At 40.9% G+C, this 19,974-nt stretch overlaps 1 long non-coding RNA gene across 1 annotated transcript in view; it reads right to left on the reverse strand.

Moving 5' to 3' along the window:
- LOC144772084 (uncharacterized) overlaps window positions 1-19,974 on the reverse strand; it is a 154,002-nt gene that overhangs the window by 48,801 nt on the left and 85,227 nt on the right. The window contains exons 4-6 of the long non-coding RNA XR_013599638.1: window positions 17,090-17,119; window positions 10,307-10,336; window positions 3,401-3,430 (exon numbers count right to left, since the gene is read on the reverse strand). This is a non-coding gene — a long non-coding RNA (uncharacterized LOC144772084). The remainder of the gene's footprint in view (window positions 1-3,400; window positions 3,431-10,306; window positions 10,337-17,089; window positions 17,120-19,974) is intronic.

The following is a 19,974-nucleotide window of genomic DNA, read 5'->3' on the forward strand; positions in this document are numbered from 1 at the left end:
TCCAGAGAACCCACCCCCTCAAAATACTAAACCACATTTGGTGGCAAAGCTACTAGCCACTAACTTCCTTTACAAATACACAAACCCCATTATGTGTTGAAACCATTACTACACACATCTTGCACCTTGCAAAGAAATTGTCACAGAAAGCCCACTGCCTTCAGACATCCAAGCCCCATTAGGTGGTCATTCCCATACTACGCACACCCTTTGCCTCCAGATATCAAATCCCATTAAGAAGCCATGCAGCAGCCATTCTCAGCTTTTTACCTTGTACAGACGTCTTCACTGAGATCTCACTACTCCAATACAGCCAAGCTCCAGCCCTACTTGTAATTCTCTGGTCAATCCCCTTGTAGGCACATCCTTTACCTTGTGCAGATGTTTTTTATCGAGAGTCTTTTTTCACAAACAGACATCTGCGTCTTGGCTCAACCTTTAGTTGAGATGCGAATGTCTGTTTGTGAACGTTCTAGCGATTTCCTTGGTGGATGGAAACTTGCAATGTTGATTAAATATACAATCAACATTGCAAGTTTCCATTAAGCAAGGAAACTTCATACTTCCATCTGTGACCAGGATGACCAGATCCCCAAAATATGTAAAGTGTTCTACGTGCCACCCGCACACATTTACCATTTGTCTAAGAGCTGTATAAATCTGAAGTAAGCAACTTGGGGTGCACGTTTTTTTCTTAGTATTTTTTCCTTTTTGGCAGCAGACAGAGAAAAAAACAAATACAAATATAATTCAGACAAAGCAATATATAAAAAAAACTCTTCACAGATTTCAATTTTCAGCCATCCTTAACAAATCCAACCAATAAGATAAAAACTTATAAACCTATCCAACTAGCAATTGGGGCCCAGAGCTTCCGGCTATTGGTTTTCCTTCTTATACCTTTGTTATGTTATGTTATGAGTTTGATTAAGCGCTAACAGCTGCCCCCGCAACGAGGTGTCCCGGCACTAAAGAACCTTGAAATACCTGCTGAGGGGAATGGGGAGGGGAAAAACAGGAGGCCTAAAACAGTGGGAACAGATGAGTTTTAATTGCCTTCCTGAAGGCGGACAAGTTGTTCATAGAGCGAATGTTCGGTGGCAGGGAGTTCCAAAGTTTAGCCCCCAGAACTCTGAAGGAACGGCCCCCAACACGACAGAGTTTCGTTCGAGGGACAGTCACAAGATGTTGGCCTAGGGAGCGTAAATTGCGTTGAGGGATGTAAGGTACTAAGAGTGGGCGTAGAAGTTCAGGACATTCTGATTTAAGAATTTTAAAAGCAATAGTGAGGGTCTTGAATTGAATTCTAGATTCAATAGGAAGCCAGTGTAATCTTTGGATAGTAGCTCTGGCGGAGCACCTGTGGGGGAGGCCCACCACGGCTCTTGCTGCTGAGTTCTGTACCCGTTGCAGGCGCGCTATTTCTGCTTTATTAGCGCCCAGGAATAGAACACTGGCGTAATCCAACCGGGATAGAATGGTGGATTGGATTATTAGCTGTCGTGTTTTTGAATCAAAGAATCCGAGTATTGGGTTAAGGCTCCTCAGCAGGCCCACACAAGCAGCCACTTTCTTTGTGTGGGTCTGAAAGCTGAGCGAGGAGTCCAGCCATACACCCAAGTTTTTCACCAGAGTTTTTGGTGACGGGATGGGGCCCAGCGCGGAAGGCCACCAGTAATCACTTTCATTTTATATAATGCAGTTTCAAGATAGTACATAGATAAAAGTTTTGTTTGCCACATTATAAAGTTGGGTGGGTCTGTGTCGAGCCAATGAGATGTAATACATGAACGATATGCTGACATGCAGATAAAGATGAAGCCTTCTGCTTCCTCAGTTCTTGACTGATTTAACCCCTGATTCAACCCCTCTTCATAGCCAAAAATAGCCAGTGATGCTGTTATTTTAATAGGAATACCTAAGTTCCTCAGCACAAAAAAATCTATATCGGCAATAAACTGACCCAATTTGGGACATGCATGGAACATGTGAACAGCGTCAGCTGCATAAAAACTACAGCGGTTGCACATCGTCCAACTCCCAGAATTCCATTTTACTAGCTTACTAGGCGTGTAATAAAGCTCAAATACTGACATAAAATGCTGGCTTATCAGGGGTCCATTCAACAGTGCTTTACCAGCTAACTCAATGCTTTTCTCTAAATTAACACAATCCATACCCATTTTGTTTTGCCACTTAACAGTTCTAATAGCAAATGAAAAGAAGAAAACTGCGGCTGACTAAGGTTCGCACTCAAATTCCAAAGTAGGAAATGTTTTGACGGTCGTGCAAATCACATCCGGGGCTAGCCGCACAGAAGCTCCACTGCCAAGGCAGATCTCAAATTATGCGAATGAAGGATGGTGCACCGAAAGAACTGGTTCATTAACAGCAAAGTAATTTTGAAAAAGTTCCTTTATTTCAAATGTTAAAAAGGCCTCAGCCAACGCATTTCGTCCCCAAGGGGACTTCGTCAGGGCTAGAGTGAACCGTAGATTGTAAAGGTCACAAAGCAATCGGGTTGTCGCTCCTACAGCAACAGCTAGATTATTCAAGGTTATTAATCTTCCATGTACGGAGAAACAGCAAGCGGTGTGGCATCTAATAATCCTATACACCGTTATAGTAAAGATCGCCCCATATTAAGGGAAAACACTGTATTCGCGGTGCCGTGTTCCCGCAGGTCCGAGATTCAAAGGCTCAAAAGAAACAAACTCATTCCCCTGAAACACATCCCCAAATTTACTAATCCCCAGGTTATACCATCTAAGCATCATCCCATCTTGAAATAATTCTGGTAAAAACGTACAGCCCCTCAGCGGAGTATAGATATTAATATTCGGGCCAAAACAAAATCTCTTTTTTAAATTTCTCCATATATAATAAGCCGTTACAAAAATCTTAAATTTGGTTTTCTTATAGTAACTAGGTTCAATGACCCAGGTTAGGAAACTTGCAATGTTGATTTAAATCTCACACCGACTGTGCACTGCTGCCAATTGAGCATGGGACCTGGTAAGACTTTGGGGCTATATAGTTACACACACAAACACACCCACACACATACACGCACACACGTCTCTCTCAATATATATATATATGTACTTAGATAAGCACACACACACAAAAACACACACACACACATATATATATATATATACACACACACACACATACATATACACTCACATGTTTACACATACATACAAACACATACATAACTGTATATACATACAAAGACACATTTACATATCTAACAAAAACAAAACCATCTTGGGCTACTACATTCATTTTACATTTTGCATTCGCATAATCCTTTCATCAAACACTTTTTGAGCAAATAATGTACAAAAGATATACAGTCTTTCATAATCCTTTAAAGATTGTAAAGATGTCCCACCTCGGGTTCTGTTCAATAAAATCCAAAAGTCTAGAAAAGCAATTCAGTAGACAAACACAAAGTTAAAATATATTTCATACCACATATAAAACTACTTTTCCAAAATTTGATTTTCTGCTCAGAAAAGACAATCAAACACATTTCTGTTATGAATGATACATACATCTCTTCACCAATGTTTACACTCCTTGGTACACATTAATATGATAATAGATGATAAAAGATCATTGTGCTCCAATGCGCAAAAACATCTTTGCGTTCCCAGGGTAAACAAGGAAAGAAGAGGAGGTTGCTCCTTTTTTGCCACCAAACTCTGGAACCCATTGCCCATGACCCAACGCTTTGCTTCTTCCGAATAATTTCTTCACAAACTGCTAAAGACTTCTCTTTTTGATGCATAAACTTTCTGTTGAGGTTTAACTAGTCTTCTTCTCTTATACAATTGGGCGGCTAGTGCTGGACACAACTTTGGAAGTAGCTGCATGCTTTATAAATGTTATCATAGTGCATTATATTGTATGATATACCTGGACTCTGATCTACTTTGCTCCTTCTCCCTGTCACTCTGAAGCAATCTTACAGGGGCAAAATATATTTATTTACTTATTATCTCATCCCCCATGGACTTTTTCTTGGGGGGGGGGATTAATTGGCAATCTTAGCTGGAATCTTTCCATCTCATATCTCTTTAACCCCTTCCGTGCTCTTGACGAGCTGAGCTCATCATGAGTTGCGCCGCTCGCATGCTCATGACGAGCTCAGCTCGTCATGTAACACGGCTTTTGTAAAAAAGCCGCACACAGCGCGAAAATCGCGGCCGCACGCATGTGGTCAATAATGCATAATTCACTTGTACACGGATAATGTTGTACTCACTATAAATACTTTGGGGCAAGAACATTGCAGAATATAAATAAAAAAGGCTCAGATGTAATGACTCTGTCCCCATGGCGGAGAGGACAATAAGTTAATTTCTAAATGACCCCAAAGATGGCAATCATTTATAAAGGTATTTAAAGGAACTGCAGCTGCTGTGGTCCCTGACAAATCATTTAACTTTTTGCTTCAGGGCTGCATCGGAAGGATGCAGCCTTGTTGCAAACAGCATTCTTTTGAAGACGAAAATCCCAAGAGAGGATTTTCTTTCTGAAAAGAAGAGCTATAATGCTTCCCTCATCATGTGAGTCTTCTCCCAGGGCAGGGGAAGCACAATACTTTTAATGTTCTTTACTACCAAAATTTACAGTAAAAAACTTGCTTCATGTCTGCCTAAATAGGTCAGGAGGACATGTAGCTATTTCTCTGATGGCCCTGTGAAGTATGGGCTGTCAGAAACGTTTGGCCACAGTGGAGACCGTACTCACCACTGTGGCCAAGCTGAAGGTCTGCTGTTATTTAAATGGGGCAGGCGGACGTTCGTATTGGTGGTACATTTAACCTGTCATCATTGCGATGGATTGCATATACCGCCAATTTAGGCCCTTATTCACTCCTATATGCAATGCTCCTTTTAACATTGATGTTTTTCCTACAAGGTGAAAAAAACTCACTATTTTTCCATATTGACTGCATGCCTCACATTTTTTGCATCTAGTAAAAGCTGCTTTTGGTTTTACCCTGACTCCCTTTCCTTTGTGATCTCACTCTAGACAAGTTGATCTCTCCTCATGCAAGCCTCCCTATATGTAATCAGTGATGTCCTGGTCATGAGTGTCCTCTAGTAGGATCGCATTTCACTAAACGCCAGTGCTGTGTTATCCCATGGAGTTGACAATTTTGGGCTAATTTACTGGGCTGTCACATGTGATATACACTATGTACAGAATGGAGAGGATGGTATCTGATTTTGGATGAACACAACAAAGATTATTGGATAGATATCAATTTCCCACTAACTATATTTGTTATAGAATTTTTACAGGGTTAAGTCCAGAATGACAAAAGCAGAATTTTGTTTGGGAAAGGAGACCCTGAACAATATTTTATTAAGATTTCATTGATTTAATATGTTGTAGATTGAATTGTCTTATCCTCCACTTCATTTGGGAGGTTTGTTTAATATTGTGTAGATTGCATTGTTTTTCTCTTCCACTTTATGTAGTTATTGCTTTACTGGTTTTGATTTTACTTTGTGTAACACTTTGAACTTTACCTCCCATAAAATGGCACCGCCTGTAGCATCTACATGGGTCTGCTTTCTGTGTTGTTGAATTTGGTTTTATTTAAAATCTGTACTTCACTATTGTCGTCATGTGAACACGTCATGGGTAATGAAGAATAAATATCCTTTGCTCCTCTATAGTGTATGTGTGTGTTTTCCCCTAATAATATGTTTTGAAATTGGTTTTGTATCTATATACACTTGCACGCACCCACAACACACAGATATAAATAATGGTAAAGGTACATATATGTATATATATAAAGTTAGGCAGAATAAAACTATTTTTACCTTAGTATGTACCTTCATTATGTTTGGTACTTGGAATTTAGGGCTTGAGATTTAGGCTCATGATATTATGTAGTCGATATTGTGGTGGAATACTACTCATATCACTTGTAAGATTCACAAGTGTGTTGTGCCAAAGGCATCACAACAATCACATGCTTGAGGCCAGATTTAGCTACACTTTGCACAGGTGCAGTGTCACAGAAATAACTTTGTGTGAAGGGTGCACTTTCAGGACAAAAACTATGCTAAATATCACACATTGTGTAAGAGCATAGATACAGGACCTAAAATGTGCCAGCTAAATGGAAAGAGCAAAAGTGCAATACCTTGGGAGATAGATCACTATCCCACTATCTCCCTTTTTATGCAATGCAGTGCAACAACGTTAGTTTCTGATCTGCATTGCTTGATTTCTTAGTAAAATTATCCCTAAATGTTCAGGTCATCTGACCTGTCCTATCTGTCTAAATCTTAAACAAAAAAACGCAGTGCCTCTCTCTGTCAGTCCTGCTTAAAGCCTTTATCTCCCAAGTTTATAACTTGATATAAGAGAGAGTCCCATGGTGTAAAAATGATAGAGATTCATCTTTCATGTTCTCTTGGGAGGAGATCAGGTATGTGTTGAAGTGCATGATTTGAATTTCTGAGTTCCTGGTTTTTATTTTTCTGAAGCCCTGTTCATAATTCCTTATCTTTGCTTCTCCCTATCTCCTTGCTGTCTTATCTGCGCTATATTCTGATTATTCTTTCAGTTTGAAAATATTGAGAGGATTCTTAGTTATTATGTTTTTTTATTTAGGGCCTGTCTATGATTTTAGTCAGAGTTGCCTCCAACCGACATCTCTGCGGTTTCAGAACCAACTGCCAATCAGTGGGTGGTCCGAAACTGCAATTACTATGCAACTGCACTTTTCTCTATGGAGTTTGTGCAGCACAAGCTACCATAGAGAAATGGGAGTTACTGTAATCCTTATCCTCATGGTGCCTGCCTCACAGGGCATGGATTTACAGGGGACACAATAGGTGCCCCCTGCCCAAAACCAGAGGCCGTGGAAGGAGTGGGGGCCCTGCTAGGGGCCCCACAAAGTCACTTTCCAACCGGCCTTCCATGTCAGAAAGACAAGTTTTCCATGTGATATAACCTGCCATGGAAAGCCTATGGGAAACCGACCTCATAATCTCCACAGCGGAAACACCATCTGTAAGGGATTATATGGTGGCTACGGCTAGCCGATGGACTCCTTGATCCAGTTGGAAGCCATTAGGATTGACTTGCCAGTTTGGACAACAACCACTGTCATTGAAATATGGCGGTTGGACTTTAAACCAAAAATGTCAGTGGGTAAGCCTCCGACGAACGGTCAAATGCTTACTGACCAACATCCTAATCAGGCATTTAGTTGTTAATTATTTATGTGCTGTTTAAACCACATACATGTATTTCTTGATTTAATTAAATATATTTTGTAATGAGAATGAAAATTGTAGGTTATTTTCATTTTATTCAAATTTAAATTGTACATATATTGAAGAAAAGTGTTACATAATTTAATTATTGTAAAATATGTTATTACAATGTTATTGTAATATTCTTCAGTTTAAAGTTGAAACATTAGTTCTATACCTTTGTAATTATGAGTTTTTTGAAGAATTTATGGAGTGGAGTGGAGCTTGCGTATTATCTAAGTTACGAGAGCCCTGAATATCTCTATCTTGTATGAATTCCTGTCATATTCAAAAACAAGATCAAATTGATGTTACATGTTGGTTGCTTTGTGGAACTTCAGTGCACTCTTTTAGTCAGATAGTTGGGGTAAAGACTAAAACTGCTCTCCTCTGCATCATGCCTTTAATACTTCTTAGAAGGAGCGGTTAAGAAATCACTGATGTAAAAGTTGTTCCTTCTGTAACAATGATGCCACTTAGCTAGCTTGACCTGCAATATACTGATGCATTTAATGGGGATGAAACTTTTCCATGGCCGGTCCAAATTTCAGATGTAAAAGGAGGAGGGTTATGTGAGGGGTTAGCGACCCCAACATGTAAAAAAAAGATCTTAACTACAGAAATGTCAACCAAAAGACATCCCAGCCTTGGGGAAAGAGGAATCTCTTTCACAGAGAGCTATGATGCCTTGTGGCGAAAGCCAGACATCCTTAGAAGCCACGAAGATGACTAAGACCATCACTATGGGAACATAGAACATGAGGACTATGTACCAGACATGCAAGACAGCACACGTGGCGGTGAAGATGAAAAAATTAAAACTGTCCCTGCTTGGCATCAGCGAGACCAGGTGGACACAGCCCTGACAGAACAGACTGGCTGCAGGCAGAATGCTGCTTTATTCTGGACATGCGCAAGAGAAGACCCAGCACACTCAGGGAGTAGCACTGATGATAACATCAGCATCATACAGAGCTCTGAATGGGTGGGAAGCTCTCACTTCCAGAATCATCACAGGGACCTTCTGCACAAAGAATAATGGATCAACACAAATGTAAACTATTGCTATGCAGCCATAAATGACAGCAAAGGAGAAGAAAAATAACAATTTTACAACAGATTATAGTCCATTCTGGAGTAATGCCTTGAGAGAGACTTCACCATACTGATGAGCGCCCTCAATGCGAAGATTGGAAGCAGCAACGTTGTGTACAAAAAAGTCATGAGCAACCATAGACTTGGCAACATAAAGGAGATTGGTGAAAGGTTTACAGATCAAGGTTCCCTGAACAGTATGGTGATAGGCAGTAGTGTATTCCATCACAAGAGAATACACAAGGAAATGTAAGTGTCACCAGACCATTTAAGTGAGAATAAGATTGACCATGCGTGTATTGCCAAGAAGCTCCAGAGGTTCCTGCATGATGTGAGAATACTGAGAGGAGCAGATATGATATCAGACCATCATCATGTAATGGCCAGGCTAAAGCTCAAACTGAAGAAGGCATTGATGGTTTGAACCAGGAAACCAACACCAGTGATGTAACACCAGAATCCTCAAGGATGCACACAACACCAGTTAATACTCAGTTACCCTCAGTACAGTAACAAGTTTCAGGTCCTGCAAGAACTAGCGGACCACAGAGACCCAGTAGACAGAAGATCAAAGAATCAGTAACTGGTCACGATTACCTGCCAGGAGGTACTGGGTCCCAAGAAATACAACCATAATGAATGGATATCCACTGAGACTCTCCACAAAAACTAAGTGTGAAATTTACAGTAAAATAATACTACAAGTATGCCTAAATAGGTCTGGAAGAAATTAAGCTATTTCTTGGATGGCCAAGGGAAGTAAGGGCTGTCAGAGAAGTTTGGCCACAGTGGAGACAGTACTCTCCGATGTAGCCAAGCTGAATGTCTGCTGTTATTTAAATGGGGAAAGCGGCCCTTGTATTGGTGATATATATAACCTGTCATTATTGTGATGGATTGCATTTACGGTCACTTTCTACATTTGGCCTTTAATCACTCCTATATGAAATGCTACTTTTAGCATTGATGTTTTTCCTAAAAGGTGAATAAAACTCATTATGATTTCATAATGACAGCACGCCTTATACTTATTGCACTTAGTAAAACCTGCTTTTGGTTTTACCCTGACTCCTTTTTCTTTGTGATGTCACTCCATACAAGTTGTTCTGTCCTCAAGCAATCCTATCTATATGTAATAAATGTTGTCCTAGTCATGAACAGACATCTGTGTCTTGGCTGAACCATTGAGTCGAGATGTGGCTGTCAGTTTGTGAATGTTCTAGCGTTTTCCTTGCTGGATGGAAACTTCCAATGTTGATTAAATATATAATCAACATTGCAAGTTTCCATCCTGCAGGGAAAATGCACACCATCAGTGACCAGATCACCAAAATGTGTCTGGTTTTGTCTAGGCCACCCGTGCACATTTTCCAAGGGTCTATCAGCTGTATAAATCTGAGGTAAGCGACTTTGGGTGCACCTTTTACTTATCAGATTGAAACTTGCAATGTTGATTTAAATCTCATACCAACAGTGCACAGCTGCTAAATGAGCATGGGATCTGGTAAGACTTTGGGGCTATATAGTTACACACACACACACACCCACACCTACACACCCACACAAATACACACGTCTCTCTCAATATATATATATATATTATATATGTATTTAGGTAAGCACACATACATACACACACACACACACACACATATATATAATATACATATATAAACACACACACACACATATACACTCACATGTTTAGACATACATACACACACATACATGTCTACGTATATACACACAAAGACACATTTACATATCTAACAAAAACAAAACCATCTTGGGCTACTACATTCATTTTACATTTTGCATTCGCATAATCCTTTCATCAAACACTTTTTGAGCAAATAATGTACAAAAGATATACAGTCTTTCATAATCCTTTAAAGATTGTAAAGATGTCCCACCTCGGGTTCTGTTCAATAAAATCCAGAAGTCTAGAAAAGCAATTCAGTAGACAAACACAAAGTTAAAATATATTTCATACCACATATAAAACTACTTTTCCAAAATTTGATTTTCTGCTCAGAAAAGACAACCAAACACATTTCTGTTATGAATGATACATACATTTTTTCACCAATGTTTACACTTCTTGGTATACATTAATATGATAATAGATGATAAAAGATCATTGTGCTCCAATGCGCAAAAACATCTTTGCGTTCCCAGGGTACACAAGGAAAGAAGAGGAGGTTGCTCCTTTTTTGCCACCAAACTCTGAAACCCATTGCCCATGACCCTACGCTTTGCTTCTTCCGAATAATTTCTTCACAAACTGCTAAAGACTTCTCTTTTTGATGCGTAAACTTTCTGTTGAGGTTTAACTAGTCTTCTTCTCTTATACAATTGGGCAGCTAGCGCTGGATACTTCTTTGGTAGCAGCTGTATGCTTTATAAATGTTATCATAGTGTATTATATTGTATGATATACCTGGACTCTGATCTTCTTTGCCCCTTTTCCCTGACACTCTGAATAAATGTCACAGGGGCAGAATATATTTATTTACTTATTTTCTCATCCCCCATGGACTTTTTTTTTGGGGGGTGGGGGGGAATTAATTGGCAATCTTAGCTGGAATCTTTCCATCTTATAGCTCTTTGATAATGCATAATTCACTTGTACACGGTTAATGTTGTACTCACTATAAATACTTTGGGGCAAGAACATTGCAGCATATAAATAAAAAAGGCTCAGATGTAATGACTCTGTCCCCATGGCGGAGAGGACAATAAGTTAATTTCTAAATGACCCCAAAGATGGCAATAATTTATAAAGGTATTTAAAGGAACTGCAGCTGCAGTGGTTCCTGACAAATCATTTTACTTTTTGTTTCCGGGCTGCATTGGAAGGATGCAGCCTTGTTGCAAACAGCATTCTTTTGCAGACGAAAATCCCAAGACAGGATTTTCTTTCTGAAAAGAAGAGTTATAATGCTTCCCTCATCATGTGAGTCTTCTCCCAGGGCAGGGGGAGCACAATACTGTTAATGTTCTTTACTACCAAAATTTACAGTAAAAACTTGCTACATGTCTGCCTAAATAGGTCAGGAGGACATGTAGCTATTTCTCGGATGGCCCTGCGAAGTATGGGCTGTCAGAAACGTTTGGCCACAGTGGAGACCGTACTCACCACTGTGGCCAAGCTGAAGGTCTGCTGTTATTTAAATGGGGCAGGCGGACGTTCGTATTGGTGGTACATTTAACCTGTCATCATTGCGATGGATTGCATATATCGCCAATTTATAAATTTGGCCCTTTTTCGCTCCTATATGCAATGCTCCTTTTAACATTGATGTTTTTCCTACAAGGTGAAAAAAACACTATTTTTCCATATTGACTGCATGCCTCACATTTTTTGCATCTAGTAAAAGCTGCTTTTGGTTTTACCCTGACTCCCTTTCCTTTGTGATGTCACTCTATAAAAGTTGATCTCTCTTCACGCAAGCCTCCCTATATGTAATCAGTGATGTCCTGGTCATGAGTGTACACATAGTAGGGTCGCATTTCATTAAATGCCAGTGCTATGTTATCCAATAGAGTTGACAATTTTGGGCTTATTTACTGGGCTGTCAAATGTGATATACACTATGTACAGAATGGAGAGGATGGTATCTGATTTTGGATGAACACAACAAAGATTATTGGATAGATATCAATTTCCCACTAACTATATTTGTTATAGAATTTTTACAGGGTTAAGTCTAGAATGACAAAAGCAGATTTTTGTTTGGGAAAGGAGACTCTGAACAATATTTTATTAACATTTCATTGATTTAATATGTTGTAGATTGAATTGTCTTTAACGTCTACTCGCGACCAGTGGCCTCGCCAAATGAATCACCAACCCTAAACGATCTGTCCTCCTTTTTGGGTCAACTTCCGGGAGATCTCAAGGTGGTGCTTGGAGGAGACTTCAATTGCCACTTTGAACCTCTGGAAGGTTTACTGGATGGTGCCCTTACGGCCGAGGATGACCACTGGGGGGTTCCACCCTCGTCTTCTCCTCACCCCAAAGCCTGGTCCCCCCTAGCAATACAACTCATGTCCCTTACCCTGAATTGCGCACTGAGGGCGTGTAATGGTCGTACTCCTTCCGACACCCCCTCAGTGTGTACTTTCAACAGGAGGGGCCATGAGTTGAGGCTAGATTACATCATGGTGGACATTACACTCTGGCCAAAAGTCCTCGACTTTAGGGTAATAAATAGGGCAGATAGTGATCACAATGCCCTTTGTTTAAATATCCAGTGCCCTTTGCCTCCGGCGGACACATCCCCAGTAGATCAAGGGGAAGACATGGGGGATTTGCTCCTCACAACAAATAGGCGCCGGGTTAAGTGGGGAAAGTTGGTGAGCTCAGAAGAGGCCATTAATAAATTATATGAGCTGGCACTCCCAAGGTTCATGGAGGTGGACGCACTTCTGGATGAACCGAGAACCCCAGATTATAATGAGAAACTGGGAAACATACATCAGGATCTAGTGAGGGATTTGGTTGAGGTATTCCATCCGGTGGTGCCAATTCGAAAGAAAAAGACCCATGTTCCTACCTGGTTCACCTCCGCCTCTAGGGCAGCAAAATCGGAGCTCATTGCTGCAATAAAAGAGGGGTCCAATAAGGCCAATGTACGTGACCTTAGGAAGCACTACAAATCAGTGACGGTGACCGCCAGGACCGAGTGGGATTGGAACCACTGGCAGGACCTTCATGATGCCCTAAAAGTTAGGGACTCCCGGAAATTTTGGGCCCTTGTAAATAATGGGATAGGGGAACTCAATAAAGCAATTGAACCTAACATTGCCCCCGCGGTTTGGGAGGCCCACTTTGGGGTACTTTATCAAGACATTAATTCCTGCCCGGACATAGCACTGCAACTGCCCTTGGGTTCTCAGGTTTTTGGCATGGAATTATCCCTGGGGGAAGTGGAGGCTGCCCTAGAGCGTTTACCAGTGGGGAAGGCGCCAGGTCTGGATAGGTTACCCGGGGATCTATTTAGGCATCACCCGGACATCTGGGGTCCATACCTTCTCATCCTTTTTAATGCCATTCTCGGAGGTATGGCGATCCCTGGGTCATGGCTGGGGGCAGAGATTGTACCAATCCACAAGAAGGGATCTACTCTGCTCCCCGCCAACTACAGGCCTATAAGCCTAATAGACGTGCCCCAAAAGCTCTTTGCGCGCCTCATTCTAAACCATCTCCTAGACTGGGTGGAGGACAATGACATCATGAGCCCCCTTCAGGCTGGCTTCAGGAAGAACACGTCGACCATGGACCAAATCTTTCGCCTCCTTCTCCTATATTGGAAGACGGTAACGCTAGAGGGAGGTCGATTGTACATGGTCTTCGTGGACCTGAGGTCAGCCTTTGACCTAGTCCCCAGAGGGAAGCTATGGGAGGTTCTGCAGAAGCTAGGAGTACCCCCCCACCTCCTTAGTATCATCATTAGGCTGCACGAGAACAACTTTGCACAAGTGAGGTGTGGGAGGGATGGAAAGCTCTCGGGTAAATTCCCGGTCCGTCGAGGCGTCAGACAGGGCTGTGTTCTGGCTCCGACCCTGTTCTGTCTGTACATTAACAGCGTCATTCAACATCTTGACGCGGTTAAAGACAATGACGCCCTGGTTTTGGCAGGAAGGAGGGTCCCGGCAATAATGTTTGCCGACGATACCCTCCTGCTTTCCAAATCCCCTATGGGGATCCAGAGGATTGTGGATGGTTTTGGCCTTTTCTGTCGCCAACATGGGTTGGAGGTGAACACGGAAAAAACTAAGTTCATGATCTTCAACCCCCCCACCAAAACTAGACCCAATCCAAAACTGGGGGAAACTAGTCTCGAGAGGGTCTCGACCTTTATATATCTAGGGGTATCACTTCAAGAAAACTTAGCATGGGACTCCCAGGTAGCAAGATCTAGGCTGAAACTTTCCCAGCTATCGGGTGCACTCTTGAAGGTGGCCAATAAGTCCACCTTTAAGCCCGTAAGCCCGGCTTTGGAAACATACAGGTCCCAAGCGAAGGCAGCAGCCACTTATGGCAGTGAGCTGTGGGGACATAAAGCAGGGAAGGTTATGGCAGGGGTGGAAAATTGTTTTCTGAGACGCTTACTTGCTCTCCCGCAAGGTACACCACTCCTCCCCCTAAGACTTGACCTGGGCCTTCCCTCTATTGCTGAGGATCTACTGTCGAAACCTGTGAAGTTCTGGCACCGGATATGGACCACCGAGGAACTGTATCATTATAGGCAGGACCTTATTCATGTCATGAGGCTGAATGCTAACTGTAAAATTCCTTGGCTGGCATTTATTAAGTCGGAACTGTTTAGCCTGAATTTGCCAGACTTATGGGATGATCCAGCTCAGGGCTGTCGAAGTATTTCGCGCAAAACCCTTGCCCAGCTGTACAAGAATAAAAACCTTGTTGACATGGTTAATGCTCATGATAGTGGCACTTTGACGGGACGTTTTATGGAATCCAAAAATTCTTATGTGTTTGAACCTTTTATGGATTTTATTTTTCCTCTCTTGGCGAGGAAACTGTTCCTGCAATGGAGGTTTGGCACACTCCCTACTAAAGTATTCACCTATAAATGGTCGCCAGGGGGTGATAAACTCTGTCCATGCTGTAAAGCCAATGACGAAGATGACTTGCACATAATGTTTTGTTGCCACGCCTACCGGAGCCCGAGGAGGCGCTGGTTAGCACCTCTGTGTCGGAACTTGGGCTTTAGGAAGTATTTACAGGCCTACAGGGTCATGAAAACCAACACCCTGGGCCACATTGTGTTCGCGGTTTCTAAATTCTTAATGGCAGCATGGATAATAAGGAAGAAAATGTCCGGCTAATTTATATTACCTTGTATTTCTCAACATTGCAGGTCCAGTAGGATTTTTATTTGTAAATATCGTGTTCTAAATGTATGTATTGTTTTTCACTGCATCTTTTATGGCCCATGTGGCCGAAATAAAGAATTTTTGGAATTGGAATTGGAATTGTCTTTATCCTCCACTTCCTTTGGGAGGTTTGTTTAATATTGTGTAGATTGCATTGTTTGTCTCTTCCACTGTATGTAGTTATTGCTTTACTGGTTTTGATCTTACTTTGTGTAACACTTTGAACTTTACCTCTCGTAAAATGACACTGGCTGTAGCATCTACATGGGTCTGCTTTCTGTGTTGTTGAATTTGGTTTTATTTAAAATCTGTACTTCACTATTGTCGTCATGTGAACGCGTCATGGGTAATGAAGAATAAATATCCTTTGCTGCTCTATTGTGTGTGTGTGTGTGTGTGTTTTCCCCTAATAACATGTTTTGAAATTGGTTTTGTATCTATATACACTTGCACGCACCCACAACACACAGATATAAATAATGGTAAAGGTACATATATGTATATATATATATATAAAGTTAGGCAGAATAAAACTATTTTTACCTTAGTATGTACCTTCATTATGTTTGGTACTTGGAATTTAGGGCTTGAGATTTAGGCTCATGATTTTATGTAGTCGATATTGTGGTGGAATACTACTCATATCACTTGTAAGATTCACAAGTGTGTTGTGCCAAAGGCATCACAACAATCACATGCTTGGGGCCAGATTTAGCTACACTTTGCACAGGTGCAGTGTCACAAAAATAACTTTGTGTGAAGGGTGCACTTTCAGGACAAAAACTATGCTAAATATCACACATTGTGTAAGAGCATAGACACAGGACCTAAAATGTGCCAGCTAAACGGAAAGAGCAAAAGTGCAATACCTTAGGAGATAGCTCACTATCCCACTATCTCCCTTTTTATGCAATGCAGTGAACAACGTTGGTTGCTGATCTGCATTGCTTGATTTCTTTGTAAAATTATCCCTAAATGTTCAGGTCATCTGAACTGTCCTATCTGTCTAAATCTTAAACAAAAATACGCAGTGCCTCTCTCTGTCAGTCCTGCTTAAAGCCTTTATCTCCCAAGTTTATAACATGATATTAACTTGCCCACATTTTATCTGAAAGAGAGAGTCCCATGGTGTAGAAATGATAGAGATTCATCTTTCTATGTTCTCTTGGGAGGAGATCAGGTATGGATCAGCAAGGAAAAATGCGTACTTCTATCTGTGACCAGGGTGACCAGATCCCCAAAATGTGTCAAGTGTTGTACGTGCCACCCGCACACATTTACCATTTGTCTATCAGCTGTATAAATCTGAAGTTAGCAACTTGGGGTGCACATTTTACTTATCAGATTGAAACTTGCAATGTTGATTTAAATCTCACACCGACAGTGCACTGCTGCCAATTGAGCATGGGACCTGGTAAGCCTTTGGGCCTATATAGTTACACACACACACACACACACACACACACATACACGCACACACGTCTTTCTCAATATATATATACTTAGATAAGCACACACACATACACACACACACATATATATATATATATACACACACACACACATATACACTCAGATATTTACACATACATACGCACACATACATAACTATATATATATATACGCACAAAGACACATTTACATTTCTAACAAAAACAAAACCATTTTGGGTGCCTTCGGTCATTTTACATTTTTAATTCCCATAATCCTTTCATCAAACCCTTTTTAAGCAAACAATGAACAAAAGCTATAAAGTCTTTCATAATCCTTTAAAGATTGTAAAGATGTCCCACCTCGGGTGCTTTTCCAAAAGAGCCTTGAGACTAGAAAAGCAATTCAGGAGAGAAACACAAATTTAAAATATATTTCAAACCACATATAAAAATAGTTCTCCAAAATATGATTCTCTCCTCAGAAAAGACAACCAAACACATTTTTGTTATGCAAGATACATACATTTCTTCACCAAAGTTTACACTCCTTGGTATACATTAATATGATAATAGATGAGAAAAGATCATTCTGCTCCAATGCACAAAAACATCTTTGCTTTACCAGGCTCCACAAGGAAAGAAGAGGAGGTTGCTCCTTTTTTTCCACCAAACTCCGGAACCCATTGCCTATTACACTACGTTTTGCTCCTTCCAAATCATTTCTGCACAAACCGCTAAAGACTTCTCTTTTTGATGCTTAAACTTTCTGTTGATGTTTAACTAGTCTTCTTCTCCTATACAATTGGGAGGCAAGCGCTGGATAGTTCTTTGGTAGCAGCTGCATGCTCTATACATTTTATCATAGTGTATTATATTGTATGATATACCTGGACTCTGATCTACTTAGCTCCTTTGACCTGTCACTCTGTATCAATCTCCCAGGGGCAGAATATATTTATTTACTTATTTTCTCATCCCCCATGGACGATTTTTGGGCTGGGGATTATTTGGCAATCTCGTAGCTGGAATCTTTCCTTCTTATAGCTCTTTGATAATGCATAATTCTCTTGCACACCAATAATGTTGACCTTCCTATAAATACTTTGGAGCAAGAATATTGCAGCATATAAATAACATGGACTCATATTGAATCACTCTGTTCCCATGGTGGAGAGGCCAATAATTTAATTTATACCCCAATATGGCAATCATTTATAAAGGTATTGAAAGGAACTGCCACTGCAGTGGTTCCTGCCAAAGCATTTTACTGTTTGTTTCAGGGCTGCATCGGAAGGATGCAGTCTTGTAGCAAACAGCATTATTTTCAAAACGAAAATCCCAAGACAGGATTTTCTTTCTGAAAAGAAGAGTTATAATGCTTCCCTCATCATGTGAGTCTTCTCCCAGGGCAGGGGGAGCACAATATTTTTTATGTTCTTTACTACCAAAGTTTACAGTAAAAAAACTTGCTACATGTCTGCCTAAATAGGTCAGGAGAATATGTAGCTATTTCTCTGATGGCCCTGCGAACTATGGGCTGTCAGAAACGTTTGGCCACAGTGGAGACCGTACTCACCACTGTGGACAAGCTCGCACGCACCCACACACAGATATGAATAATGGTTAAGGTACATATACGTATATATATAAAGTTAGGCAGATTACAACTATTTTTACCCCAGTACGTACCTTCATTATGTTTGGTATTTGGAATTTATGGCTTGAGATTTAGGCTCATGATATTATGTAGTCGATATTCTGGTGGAATACTACTCATATCACTTGTAAGATTCACACGTGTGTTCAGCCAAAGGCATCACAACAATCACATGCTTGGGGCCAGATTTAGCTACACTTTGCACGGGTGCAGTGTCACAAAAATAACTTTGTGTGAAGGGTGCACTTTCAGGACAAAAACTATGCTAAATATCACACATTGTGTAAGAGCATAGATACAGGACCTAAAATGTGCCAGCAAAACGGCAAGAGCAAAAGTACAATACCTTAGGAGATAGATCACTATCCCACTATCTCCCTTTTTATGCAATGCAGTGCAACAACGTTGGTTGCTGATCTGCTTGCTTGATTTCTTAGTAAAATTATCCCTAACTGTTCAGGTCATCTGAACTGTGCTATCTGTCTAAATCCTAAACAAAAAAACGCAGTGCCTCTCTCTGTCAGTCCTGCTAAAAGCATTTATCTCCCAAGTTTATAACATGATATTAACTTGCCACATTTTATCTGCCAAGGAAAAGAGAGAGTCTCATGGCTCCTGAGGGCAGACTGCATCCTACATGTTGGATTTCTGCCCTTCTTCTGTCTAACAGTCATCATGCGTGCCCTCACCATGCTCTAGCGGGCCTTTACCTGCTGCACTGGATACTGTCTCCCCCCCACCCTATCCAGGTTGTACTGCCATAGAGTGTGGCTGCCCTCTGCACTCATGGCTGCATCCTTCACACCATCAGGCTTTCCTGACAGTGGGGGTGGCCTGCAGCCATTTGCCCCATGAAGGTCTGCCATACATGGATGGCATGGTAGAATTTGCAAGTTTACATGCTATATGTGCCACTGGTGCTATGTACGTAGTGGTGAATCTAGGATGCCCTAAGATGCTGCAACTCCCACCCATGACTCCCTATATGGGATATATGCCTGGACAGAGAGGTAGGCCTGCAGCATCAGTGGAATGAGCTCCTCTGTGCGTATGATGTGGTGTCAGGAAATACCTTTGGTGAAACATGTTGTGACTATGTGTGATATTCTGACATCCAATTCCCATAATAAGGCTATGGTTTTCATAGATGGTCTATTTTCATGCACTTATAAATTGCTCAGATCATAGCTGGAAGATTTATTAAAAAACGAAAAAAGGAGCTTATTTACTTTTCAGAAGATAGGACAACTGTCAGTTGACTTTTACCCTTCCAATTATGTTACAAATGAATGTTATGGTGTTACATTACAAACCTGTCAAACGTGATGCTTCCATCAGGTGGTACTACTTGAAGACCTTCTTCCATTGTGAACACTACTTTGAAATCTGTGCTGCATTTCAATGCTTATTCACAAACTTGAATTCTTGCCATATTCTGAAACAAAGTCCAATCAATTTTCGACTCTAAAGTTTTGTTTTGCCTTCTTGTTGATTTAACTCTTAATGCATTATGATACTTATATGCCATCCTTGAGTCTGCCCATAGGATGGGAGTATTGTACTTATTGTTATAATACTTTGATTGCTA

This window comes from Lissotriton helveticus, chromosome 8, assembly GCF_964261635.1.
Source record: "Lissotriton helveticus chromosome 8, aLisHel1.1, whole genome shotgun sequence".
NCBI classification, from domain to species: domain Eukaryota; kingdom Metazoa; phylum Chordata; class Amphibia; order Caudata; family Salamandridae; genus Lissotriton; species Lissotriton helveticus.